Source organism: Macaca nemestrina, chromosome 13 (genome assembly GCF_043159975.1).
Source record: "Macaca nemestrina isolate mMacNem1 chromosome 13, mMacNem.hap1, whole genome shotgun sequence".
In the NCBI taxonomy this organism is placed as follows: domain Eukaryota; kingdom Metazoa; phylum Chordata; class Mammalia; order Primates; family Cercopithecidae; genus Macaca; species Macaca nemestrina.
In genome coordinates, this window is record NC_092137.1 from 17562377 (window position 1) to 17576520 (window position 14144).

General features: G+C 38.5%; 1 protein-coding gene across 2 annotated transcripts in view; it reads left to right on the forward strand.

Moving 5' to 3' along the window:
* Positions 1-14144, forward strand: part of LOC105486443 (visinin like 1) — a 113685-nt gene that overhangs the window by 26758 nt on the left and 72783 nt on the right. The window lies entirely within an intron of this gene.

Sequence of the window (14144 nt, forward strand, 5' to 3'; positions counted from 1 at the left end):
TGTAAAGTCCCAAATGTTTAGCTCTCTGTTCTACTGCCATTTTTTATTTTTCCATTATTTTACCAGTACCACACTATATTAAATAGTGTGGCTTTATAATAAGCTTAGATATTTAATGGAGTAGAACAGTATCTGTGCTCTTCCTCAAAGTTGTATTAAATATTATTGACCTAGGCCGGGCGCGGTGGCTCAAGCCTGTAATCCCAGCACTTTGGGAGGCCGAGACGGGTGGATCACGAGGTCAGGAGATCGAGACTATCCTGGCTAACACGGTGAAACCCCGTCTCTACTAAAAAAAAAAAAATACAAAAAACTAGCCGGGCGAGGTGGCGGGCGCCTGTAGTCCCAGCTACTCGGGAGGCTGAGGCAGGAGAATGGCGTGAACCCGGGAGGCGGAGCTTGCAGTGAGCTGAGATCCGGCCACTGCACTCCAGCCTGGGCGACAGAGCGAGACTCCGTCTCAAAAAAAAAAAAAAAAAAAAAAAAAATATATATTATTGACCTTTTGCTTTTTCACTTGGTTAAACTTCATAAAAAATATACTTGGGATTTTTGTTAGAATTGAATTAAGTGTTTATACAAATGAGAACAGAACTGATGCATTAAGATGATTTGGTTTCCAGGTATATTTAAAATGTATTCAAATTTTTAAAAATAAAGTTCTATAGTTTTCTCCATAAAATTTTGGTACAGTTTTATGAGGTTTATTCCTAGGCATCTTACATGATTTTGGTCTTAATGTAAATAGAGTCTAACTGTTTTTTTTTTTTTTTTTTTTTTTGAGAAGGAGTCTCGCTCTGTCGCCCAGGCTGGAGTGCAGTGGCGCCATCTCGGCTCCCTGAAAGCTCCACCTCCCGAGTTCCTGCCATGCTCCTGCCTCAGCCTCCCGAGTAGCTGGGACTACAGGCGTCCGCCACCATGCCCGACTAATTTTTTGTATTTTTAGTAGAGATGGGGTTTCACCGTGTTAGCCAGGGTGGTCTCGCTCTCCTGACCTCGTGATCCACACGCCTCGGCCTCCCAAAGTGCTGGGATTACAGGTGTGAGCCACTGTGACCGGCCCGAGTCTCACTTTTTAAATGTCACTTTGCTATAGGTTTTTTGGTATGAACCTTTATCAGGTTAAGGATATTCCTTCTAGTCTTAATTTATTGAGAGTTTTCTTTTTTTTTTTTAATAATCATTAATGTGTGCTGATTTTGTTGAATGCTTTTCTAATAAAAGGCTTTTTACTTCTTTACTAATAAGGTCAATACCATAATAGATTTTCTAATATGTATCATTTTGCATTCCAGGAATAACCCCTGCTTGATAGTGATATTTTAAATACATTTTTAGATTCTATTTGATAATTTTTAGGTATTTTACCTCTCTTTTCAAAAGTTAAATTAGTCTATTCTTTTTTAAGATGATTCCTTATAAATGGCATATAGCTGGATTTTACTGAGATGATTGAATATATTTAGAATTCCATCTATCTTCTTATATTTTTAATATATGCTAGGCCTATTTTTTTGGCCTCTCCCCTCCTTTTCTGTTTTCTATTGAATTAAGGTTTATTTATTTTCCTTCCTTTCTTCCATTTACCTAGAAGTTATAATTACCACTGTTCTGATACCTATTTTGTTACCTTTTTAATATTTATACTTAACAATTCGGCTTTGTTTGTTTGTTTTGATAGGGTCTTACTTTGTTGCCCAGGCTGGAGTGCAGTGGTGCAATCTTGGCTCACTGCAACCTCAACCTTCCAGCCTCTGGTGATTTTCCCACCTCAGCCTCCCCAGTAGCTAGGACTATAGGTACAGGCCACTATGCCAGGCAATTTTTTTTTTTTTTTTTTTTTTTTTTAGTAGAGACAGGGTTTTGCTATGTTTCCTAGGCTACTTAAAAAATTTTAAGGTCAGTAAGTATCTTTAGTTGTCTTTAAACAAGTGAAGGACCTTGCATGTTTTAACTCCAAAACGCAACCCCCATCATCTATGTCATTGCATCCTAGTATGTTTGTTGCATCTTAGTTTTTAATCCCAAAACATCCCTTGTTGTTGTTGATCAACTTTTTTCATCTATTTCTTTGCTCATCATTGCTTCTTACAATGACTTCTTCTTTCTGGTTTCAATGTCCTTCCTCCTGAAGTACATCCTTTAATAATAGGGTCTGTAATTAGTATTTTCTCTAATTTTTATGTAGTTGAAAATGTCTTTATCTTACTCTTATTTTGAATAAATTTTAACTGGGTATATAATTATTAGTTGATTTTTTTTCCTTTAGCATTTTGAAGCTATTCTATTGGTTTCTGGCATCAATTGTGGCTGATGAGAAGGTTGACTTTAGACTAATGGCTCTTCCTTTATGCTAACCAAAATTTTCTTTCTGATAGATTTTAAGATAATTTTCTTTAACTTCTATGTTCTTAAGTTTCATTGTCGCTGGGTATGGTGGCTCACGCCTGTAATCACAGCACTTTGGAGGCCGAAGTGGGAAGATCACTGAGGTCAGGAGTTCGAGACCTGTCTGGCCAGCATGGCGAAATTCTGTCTCTACTAAAAATACAAAAATTAGCTGGGTGTGGTGGCAGGCACCTGTAATCCCAGCTACTTGGGTGGCTGAGGCAGGAGAATTGCTTGAACCCAGGAGGCGGAGGTTGCAGGGAGTGGAGATCGTACCATTGTACTCCAGCCTGGGCAACAGAGCGAGACTCTGTCTCTAAATAAATTAATTAATTAAATTAAATTAAAAATTAAAAAAAATTATTGTCATGTCCCCACATGTGAACTTCTTTTATTTCTCCTACTCTGAAATTTGTAAAATGTTTTATTCTGAATTGTTCAAATCTGAAAAACTATGGTTTAATTTCTCTCCTACTCTCTTCTCTTGCTTTGGAACTATTAATAGCTCTATATTGGAACTTCTCATTCTAGCCTCATTATCTCTTAATATCTCTTCCATATTTTTTATCCCTTACCTCACTGTGCTCCGTTCCAGATAATTTCATTAGAACTAACTTCCAATTTACTCTTTCCTCTTCATCTGTGTTCCACTATTATTTAAACTCTCTCTATTTAAAAATGTATCAGCTTTATATTTTTAGAATTTCTACTCCATTATCCCTCATAATTACTTATTCTGATCTTCTTCAAGTCTCTATTTTTAATTCTTTAACAAGAAATTACTGAAAGCAGGTAATGAAAACATCCCTTTAAGACCATTTTAGAATTTGTAATCGCCAGAGCTCCATAATAGTTTAGTGATATTTCTTGGCTTATGGTTCTTACTTTGGGGAAATAGCACAAACTCAGACTATAACTAAGGAAGCATTCCAATTAGGAATTCCAATTTCTTGTTTTAAACTTTTTATTTTGGAATATTTGATGAGGGATCTTTTCTGCTCAGTCTCATATACCTGGCATAATGTAAAGGAGACATTTTGAAATCTTGACAAATCTCCAAATTGAGTGTCTGACAGGTTATTTTCTTCATGAAATACAGTGAAGAGATTGACCTCTTCTCTTTTCACTTCCATTACCAGCAGGAGGAGATGTGTTTTTTAAGGGGGACGTTGTTCACAAAATAAGCAAAGCTTTGTAGTTTTTGCTGTGTTTTTAAATCGTTTATGAGAGTCCCTACATGCATAGGGTAGAATAAAGATTAACAAAACTGTGCTTAAATGCAGATGCTTGGGAGAATCACTTATTAGGGCTACACACCACCAGCCCTATACCAATCATGTTTTGAACGTGTGCTCCCAGAAATGTATAAACCACTTGACTTAATGAGATATTTAGGCCCATTATGAAATACCTGAAAATTTAAATATTAAGTATATTAACACCAACAGTTTATAGTATTTGGCATCAGGATTTTTCTTAGTGAGTGTGAATATTTATGGATTGGTATTACTTTAAAACTTATTTCCAAATGCAAATGGAATATACAGATTAATATAATCTGATAAAATAAACCATAAAAGCAGATACTATTTACTAAGCATCTCCTATATCAGCCACTGTGTTAGGTTTATTACTTACATTATTTCTAATTTTACAAATGCCTTTTGAGTCAGGTGATAGTATCATAATTTTATAGATGAGGAAACTGAGCCTTAGAAAAGCTAATTGATTATCAAAAATGGCAACAGTAGGCCAGGTGCAGTGGCTCACTCCTGTAATCCCAGCACTTTGGGAGGCCAAGGTGGGTGGATCATGAGGTCAGGAGTTCGAGGCCAGCCTGGCCATGATGGTGAAATTCCATCTCTACTAAAAATACAAAAATTAGCCAGATGCGGTAGTGGCGCCTGTAATCCCAGCTATGTGGGAGGTTGGGGTCGCTTGAACCCAGGAGGCAAAGATTGCACTGAGCCGAGATCTGTAGCCTAGGCAACAGAGCAAGACTCCATCTCAAAAAAACAAAAAACAAAAGGCAAAACTAATTTACCCAAAATAAACTGGTAATATTTCCCTTTTTCAAACTTGGTTGATTAAAAACCTCCAAAGCACTTTAAAATAGGAGGGAAAGAAATACACTTGTGATCTAAAAATATGCAAAATACCAAGAGCTTATATTTTAGCTATGGTTTGGGTCAGACAACCTTCCTAGGGGTTTTGTAACCCTCAATCACACTTTCCTTTAAGTACTAGGATGCTATCTAACTGGAACCTAACACAACTAATAATAATTTTTTAAACAACATTGTAGCCTTCAGTCTGATTTAAGGTTGTTTTTTCAGTTCTTCCTTGAGGTTGGTAATAACTAAGAACCCTACCTACTGATGCATAACCCTACTGAGCTCATGAGCAGGCAAGGTAGCTACAGGAACTTAAAGTTGACCTTTCTTTCAACCAATTTGACAGAGACAACCTCTTTGCATTAATATATGAAATGAACACATTTATGTATTAATACCAAAAGTTGTTATTATCAAGATAGCCTATTTTTAAAATGATCAAAAATTAAGATATTAATTGAACAAATATTTATTAAGCACCTACTCAGCACCAGGGACAATTCTAGGTACAAAGAGTGCTAACAAGACAGACTAGGTTCCTGCCCTCTTGGAGCTTACATTCTAGTGAAAGTAGTCAATAAATACTCATGTAAATTAACAAATACACTAGATAAGTTCAGATCATTTTAAGAGCTACAAAGAATATAAAACAAGGTAATTAGATAGTCACTAGGAGTGTATCATGGGAGAGACTATTTAAATAGGCCAGAAAGACCTGAAAGGTCACATTTGAGCAGTGACCTGAATGGTTAGAAGTCAGCCATAAAGAATCTTAGGAAAAGAGAATTCTAAGGAGAGAGAGAAAAGTTCACATATAGGCTCTAATATGAGAAGGAACTCAGTATGTTAGAGAAGATCACAAAGTAAGTATGTCTGAAGCACAGTAAATAACAGAGAGGTTGATAGGAGATAAAGTTGGAGAGGTAGAAAGAACGTGCATCCCAATTTTCTTAAGCTAGTCCTGAACGATACCTGTTGTCCTGGTGTAAATAATAGCACCTCCTTTCACTCTCAAAGTATGCTTTTTGGACAATAAAGTATACGATATTTCTGTGGAGAGATATGGAGGAGTCAAATTATTTGGATATAGATAGCAGATGAATAAAAACTTTAGAAACTAACTAGCAAGTGGAGTCCTTCTTCTTCCATTGGTCCTTCCTATTTTCATCTGAGCTGGAGGCACTTGTTTTTATTTTACATTTGTCTGGCACATGCAGTAGGATAAATGAGATACAGATATGTAAATAAGACCTGGTTGTCCACAGAGAACATCCAGGGCAGAGGTTTTGGGATTTAAATCTGTATAAGACTAGGGGTCTCTAGTCTTACACTGTGACTGGAGCAGCCCAGGATACTTATGCCAAACCCAGTAATTAACACTAAAAAAGAAGAGGAGGAAGAACAAGAAGGAGGCAAAGGGAGAGAGCCTTCTGTTTTATGCCATACAATAACCAGTATTCATTTCTATTACTCCATGTTTAATCTTCACATAAGAGGTTTTATAGCTTGATTGGAGTCATACAGGTAGTGAGAGTTAAGGCTAAGATTTAAATCTAACTCAGTCTAACCCTTTCCCTCAGGTTATCCTGCCCACCTCAGGCTTTCCAGTGGTATTCTCTTACTACTTAATCTCTGAACATAACATGCTCTTTCACATCTCTTTGTATCTATCATTCCTGCCTGGCAGTCCCTATTCGTCCACTGCAAAGGTTGCTTCTCATGTAAAGCTTCTCTTAATTCCCACAAATGTGTTCGATTGTCTTCTCTGTCCTTCCTTAGTAGCCACATGAATCTCTGCTGCAATGTTTTATTCATTCATCATCCATTCATTCATTTATTCAGCTGCTAAATACTGGACATATAACAGCCTACGGGACAGACATAGTACTCATCCTCAGAAGAGCTTATGACTAGGGAGGATTAATTAGCAAAGTAATCAACATCATTAAGAAATTTCTTTATTAAATCTCTTTTGACTCATTTGTGCATTCATTTGGCTATTCAACAAGTGTGTACTATGCTGACAGAGGCCTGATAAACTATTGATACATTTTGGAAAATGCAAATTTAGTCAGGTTTTAAGTCTGGGAGCATGAAGTAGGAGAAGTAAGAGATGAAACTGAAGAGAAAGGCATAAACAAGATCATGGTGACCCCTATGGGTCTTACAAAAGAACTGGGACTTTCTCTTCAGGCATCAGTAAGGCATTGAATGCCTGAAATGGTCAGATATTTATTACTATGGAAGCAATGTCAAGACTAAATTTGAAGGGTATAGGCTACAAACAGGAAGACTAATTAGATAGTTTTTGCAAAAAAGGAAAAAAGAAGAGTGTCTGAAGTGGATACAGTAAATGAAATGGAGAGCAGAAGAGGAATTCATGGTTAGAAATGATAAAATTTCTGATTAATTAGAACTAGGGGAAGAAATGGAGCAACATAGGCTGACCCATAAATTTCAGACTTGGGATTGCAAACTCATGACACTTTGCTGAATTACTGAGACAGAGACGAGGTCCTGCCCACTGTATACTCCATTGCCTTATGCTTCTCTGTAAGTTGAGTAAGCCCACTTCTTCTGATACCTACTTGGTGTTTTTGTTGATAGACTTTGGGTAAAAGTGGCAACTGAAGAGAATATTGGATTTGGAATCAGGAGATGAGGCTTTGGAATGAGATCTGCCACAGATATTTTCTACACACTTAGAGAAAGCTTGTTTCTTCCGTAGACCTGTTTCTCATCTGGAAAAGGAAAGGGTTTATCTAAACTAGGATCTTTGGGTTCCCTCTCAGTTCAGCGATTCTAGGATTCTGCTTGGCAGCACTTGCTTAGTGGTTGAATGCAGTTCTCAAAAGCCAAACATGCATTTTCTACAAGCAACCTAACTTTAGCAGCAAGGAAGACATTTACTGGGATTTGACTTCACATTTTCTTTGTATTTCTCATGCATTTGGTAATTTCCATTGACTTCCAGTTTCAAAGCTTATCCTGACACCCATTCTATTCTCCTCCAAGTCATAACTGACCCATAGGTTCTTGGTAAATCCTATCCTATGTCTTTCTTTGATTCCCCCCACCCTGATCTTTGTATTTCTGTAAAAAAGTCAGCAGAGTTCAGTTAACAGATACCTTTTTCTCTACCCCTGAAAATGATTTTATATGGGCCAAAATACAGTACTTTTAGCCCTATCATCTCATGTGAAACACTCCTTCCTGACCCACTGTGTTCTTTCACAAAAGCTAAGTTCCTTTCTGCACCATGGTTTCAGAAGTGTCTGCCCCCTAACATTTTAAACTGTGCTTTCTCAAGGTCACCAATTTAACTCTTGCCTTCATCTTTCTTATTCAGATTTTAGCTAATATTCCAGCTGAAAATTCTTTGGGCATATTCAAGTTAGTCCTTTCAAAAAAGCAATTAAATATAGTCCATAGAATTTTACAAGTAGTTTAATAAAGGTGTCCATACACCCTGGGATCCTTGCCAGTCACTGGCCCCAGGTGAATACCCAAGGATTTTCCTTTGTTTCTCTTCTGCCCATTCATTTTCCATGCTGTAATTTTTGGGTTGGATGTGGAAAGGAGCCTTGCCAGTTATGAAAGACTTCACTATTTCATGAAAACTAAGCTAGCAAACTTTATTTTTTGAGATAGGGTCTCACTCTGTCCCCCAGCCTGGGGTGTAGTGTTGTGATCACGGCCCACTGCAGCCTCCGCCTCCTGGGCTCAAGCAATCCTCCTTCCTCAGCCTACCAAGTAACTGGAACTACAGGCACATGCCACCATGCCCAGCTAATCTTTCCTTCTTTCTTTCTTTCTTGCTTGCTTGCTTTCTTAACCTTCCTTCCTTCCTTCCTTCATTCCTCCTTCCTTTTTCTTTTCTATTTTATTATATTTTATTTTATTTTATTTTATTTTTTGTAGAGACACGGTTTCACCATGTTACCCAGGCTGGTCTCAAGCTTCTGGGCTCAAACAATCCACCTGCCCTGCCGCCTGAAGTGCTGGGATTACAGGCGTGAGCCACCATGCCCAGCCTATTAAACTTTTTGTAGGAGATGGCCAAGAGCTGAACCTCTTCCTTCTGGATTGCAGGTACTGGGAAGGTAGAGATGCAGGCTGGTTGCTGGTCACCTCCCAACCCGGGAGGGAAGCAGAGGAGGAATTCAGATTCCTAAAGTCAGAAGAAAATAAGAATAAAAGGGTATCCATCATTAGCTTAAAATACAAAGGACTACCTACCTCTGAATGATTTGAAGGTTAAATCATTGAAGACAGTCCATAAAATAATTGAAATAACATGATAGTGGGAGTTAAGAAACCTGGTTCTTTTTCTAAGTACAGTTCTACCTTTCTGACTCTAGACTACTTACTCTCTTTGGACCTCAACCTTCTCAACTTAATATAGGGAAAATTAAGTAGATTTCACAAATATCTTTTTTTTTTTTTTTTGAGATGGAGTCTCACACTGTCGCCCAGGCTGGAGTGCAGTGGTGCAATCTCTGCTCATAGAAACCTCCGCCTCCTGGGTGCAAGTGATTCTCCTGCCTCAGCCTCCCAACTAGCTGGAATTAGAGGCATGTACCACCACGCCCGGCGAAGTTTTTGTATTTTTAGTAGAGATGGGGTTTCACCATGTTGGCCAGGCTGGTCTCGAACTCCTGACCTCGTGATCCACCTGCCTCGGCCTCCCAAAGTGCTGAGATTACAGGCGTGAGCTACCGCGCCTGGCCCGATTTTGCAAATATCTTTACAAGTTCTCATATTTTAATATATAAGTTAATACGATAACCTATAAGAGATCTCTATTTAACATTCACTTGTTATCATAGAAACTTGTACATTATAGGAATATGCTTATCATTCTGTATTATAACTTATAAATAAATTTTTTTGCATATTATTTGTCCCTCTCATTGGGTCATTGGTTTGTACAGGAAATAAGCCGTTTGTTTTTCATCTCCATATCCTGATACATAACATGGTTTCTGCATATAGTCCACACTTTTTATTCATTTGTAAGGAGCAAGAGAGGAAAACAATTGTCTTCACTTTTTGCAGTAACTAGTTGTAATTATAGAGTGTGTTTAATTTTGCATCTCTGCTTTCTCCACTTAGCATATCATATGTAATTTGCCATGTTTCAACATTGCATTCACAATTTTATGTTCCATTGAGTTAATGTGCCATAATTTACTATCCATTTCCCTAGTGGGAAATGGTTATAGTGCTAGAGTTTCTACTATTATTAAAATGAAAATGCAATAAATATGTGTCTGTATGTAACTTTTTCCTCTTGGGTTATTTCTTTAAGATGCCTTCCCCTGGAATCAAAAGTTTATGTTTAATTATTTATTTCTAGTGTTTTCTAGTGGGTTATATTAATATACAATTTTGCTGTATTTATTTGTGGGTATAAACTTGGCCATTGATATTTAATCTTTTGTTCATATTCTACTGATGTTCATTGCTCAGCCTGCTAGCATAATCTTCTTCCCATTTATTTTTAAGCAACCTCAATACTTAAAAGACACATGTGTTGAATATGTAGTCCCATGTTGTTATTTTTACTTTTTCTGTTTTTTTAGATTCTCTAAACTGTGAATCTTTATGTAGTTATATCTATCAGTCTTTTATAGTTTCTGCCTTTGCTTTTATTTAGAGGTCCATCTTGACCTTAATAATCAGGTTAAACATACTTCTGTCAGTTTACTATTTGTGGTATGAATTATCTATTCATACTGTTTGATCATTTCTGTCTTCTGTCTATGGTGTTTTCCTTAATCATTGGTATTTGCTTTACATATAAATACAGTCATGCATCACTTAATGACAGAAACATGTTCTGAGAATTGTATCATTGTGCAAACATCATAGAGTGTCCTTACACATGCCTAGACGGCATAGCCTACTACACACCTGCCTATAGGCTACAGGCTGCAAGCCTGTACAGTAGGTTACTGTACTGAGTACTGTAGGCAGTTGTAACACAATAGTATTTGTATATTTAAATATATCTAAACATGGAAAATGTACAGTAAAAATATATTATACTCTTAGGGGACCACCATCATATATATATAGTCCATTGTTGACTGAACCATCACTCTGAGGCACATGACATTATATCCACACACATAGCTATTAACCTTTTGGCTATATTTTCGGTTTCTGATAGTTTTCTTTGATAATTTTTATATTGAACTTTTGATTCCAAATGTTAATGATTTTTTAAAAGATGGCATATGGTATGGTTCTTACTTTTTTTATTAAATTGCTATCAAGAGGTGATTATGTCACTTATAAATTATATTTCCTCTATTTCCCCCTTGTTCTGAAAAGCTTTCTTGATCACTATTAAGTGAGTCTGTATAGCTGGATCTATTTCTAGACTCTCCATTCTGTTATGCTGATCTATATGTCTATTTTTGTGCCTGAAAATTCTGCATGTATTTGAGGAGACCTTAAATGTCCTCTTTTGAGTCTTTGTTTCTCCAAGCTAAACATTCCCTGTTCTTTCAATGGCTACTCTTGTATTTAGCATCCAAGTCCTTTCTCATGCCCCTGGGGACCAGGGGCAGGCAATTGTGAGATAACTGACCAAGCCTCAGGGGACTCCAGAGTTCCCTCACTTGGGGAAAAAAATGTTACATAAAGGCAGCACCCAGGTGAAAAATGGAGACCAATGAGCTCTTATGTGGAAATAATAGTTTTATTCACAGAAAAGTACTTTCTTGTTTCTCATCTCTAATCTGACAGAATAGTTTACAATGGCTAAGGGCCTGTCAGGGTTGAAATCCCAACTCCACCATTTTCTTGTTGTGTGACCTTCTCTGTAAGCCTCATTCACCCCAACTGTAATGTGATTATATAATGGTATCTACTTCATAAAACTGTTGTAAAGAAGTGAGGTAATCCATGAGCACATAGTGAGCACTTGATCATATAACTGTTGTTATTACTGCTAAAATATCAGTCATATAGATTTATTATTTTATTTAACATTTTGAGGTAGTTATTAATATACACAATTTAATGCTGAATGAACAGGATAAGAAAAACTCAGTAACTTTCCCTCCCTAGCTAGTAGACATGCTCTAGCAAGTATCTCACCTTGTTTGTCTAATGAGAAGGCCCGGGTCTTTGCTGCAGACAACACAACTCCACTGTATGTTGGAAGGCACTGATAACTGGCTCTTTGGATTCTGCCATGGTTACTAGGTGAAGCTGTAAATTCTTAGAAAAAGGCAAATGTGAGGTTCAAACGTAGGATTGTTTTTAGGTTTTCTTTTGGTTTCAACATGCAGGGGCATTAAGTTAACGGGGAGACACAATATGGTTTCATCCTTATTTGCAAATTAGCTGATGTAGAAACATATCCCTTCAAACTAAGTATCACTTCACATAACTACTCCAAGTGACAGGAACACAGGCCCAGAGGCATTTGTCATCTCCACAGGGTGCCAGAGGAAGCAGCACTTCCTCTCCTTCAGCACAGGCTACCTATGCTCTCAGAAGGCCCACGGCTGGGAGGGAGGCAGGTGGAGAAGGCCATACAACTGCCAAGTCAAACACACCGGAAGGTCTAATTTTAGTCTCCCTAGCCTTGGCATTGTCCCTCTCAGCAAAGATATTTTTCATGCACCACAATAAAGTGCTTTGTTCCAGCCTTGCTGGATACTTCACAAAGACCCAGCAAGGACAGGGTAAGCCTAAATCAGAGCTGGAAACACATCAAAGACAGGGACCTCACAGGAGAGGGTCAGCATTCCTCTCGCAACCTTTGGTAAACATGTTCTTTCCATCCAGCTCCCAAAACCCTAAAAAGGGACACTTGGTTGTGCTTCTCCTTCTACGCAACTCCTCTTCCTCCAGCTTCTTTTTTGTGAATCTTCTGTCGGCTCCTCATCAACAAGTGTGTTTTCTTCTTCGTGCCAGGGATTTGAAAACCTACTCCCTCTTTTTGTCCCTGCCTAACAAAGCCCCCTTCTTTCTTTCTTTATTTTGTTTTTTGAGATGGAGTCTCGCTCTGTCGCCCAGGCTGGAGTGCAGTGGTGCAATCTCGGCTCACTGCAAGCTCCGCCTCCCGGGTTCACGCCATTCTCCTGCCTCAGCCTCCCAAGTAACTGGGACTACAGATGCCCGCCACCACGCCCGGCTAATTTTTTGTATTTTTAGTAGCGACGGGGTTTCACTGTGTTAGCCAGGATGGTCTCGATCTCTTGACCTCGTGATCCGCCCGCCTTGGCCTCCCAAAGTGCTGGGATTACAGGCGTGAGCCACCGCTCCCAGCCACAAAGTCCATTTTTTTCTATATAGTCTGGGTCTTGTTTTCTTTTCTGACATTGCCTGGAAACTGCACTAGATTAAGAGTGAGAAACAATTTTACAATTTGCAAACTGCCTCCAGGGTTTGTTCTTACAATGACCTGGCAAATTTGTTGAGGCAGAAACTTTCACAGAACTTGTATAGATGAGAAAACTGAAGTTCAAAGAGGACACAGACTTTTTGCAAAGGTCACACGGGAAAACACTGGCAAAGCTGAGACTGAAACCTAGCTCTGGTGCTTTAGGAAAGGTGTGGTCCAATGAACTTAATCAAAGCACAGAAAACCCACACAGGCCTTTGGGAGGGGCCTGGGATGAAAGAATCCTGGAAAGGGAACTCTTGTGGTGCTTTCAGTTAGAGCCACTCCCTTTACAAACAATGAATTAACAGCAGTATTTTAGGATTCACAGGTAGGTCAAAGACCTTTAGTTCTGAGGCTCATTCCGTTTAGCTCTGGGTGAAGTGATGAATGTGGAGGAGAATCTCAGGGGAGCCCTGAGCTGACATCTCAGCACCTTGGAGAAGTTGTGATTGGGAGACACAGCGCTGAGAGTCAGAGTCCCTGACCATCAGAATCTACTGTCACCAGACCTCTCTGAGGCTCAGTTTTGTCTTCTGTAAGATTGAGGCTAACAATGCCAAGGTTTACGTAAGATGTGAGATAGGAGAGAGCTTTGTAAATGCTAAAGCACTATCCGTTACAATGACTTATATTCAAATTCAAAAAATAGAAAATTCAGAAATTCCATAGATCACCACTTCTGGGTACCTATGGTTGGATCTAGAGTTGTCCAATGAAGTCCAGAAAGGAATCTACCCAAAGGACAAAGTAAAGATCCAAGAAGCCTTTGGGAACATTAACATCTCTAGTCAACCTTATCTGCTGCCTTTCCAGGAAATAAGGAAATGATTTCCCTGAAGGTAAAACCCACCATTCTGGGACCTCAACCTGAAACTGTTGACCACAAAACCAGCTAATATCCTCGGAAAGTTTTCCAGGCCTCCCAAAGGCCTGTGTGAGTTTTCTGTGCTTTGATTGGTTCATGGGACCACACCTTTCCCTCAAGCACCAGAGCTAAGTTTCAGTCCAAATTCTGCCAGTGTTTTCCCATGTGACTTTTGCAAAACTCTGTGTCCTCTTTGAACTTCAGTTTTCTCATCTATACAAGTTCTATGAAGGTTTCTGCCTCACCTAATTCACCAGGTCATTGTAAGAACAAACCCTGGAGGCAGTTTGCAAATTGTAAAAGTGCTTCTCACTCTTAATCTAGTGCATTTTACAAGCTGCATCAGGAAAGAAAATGAAACACAGAAGCT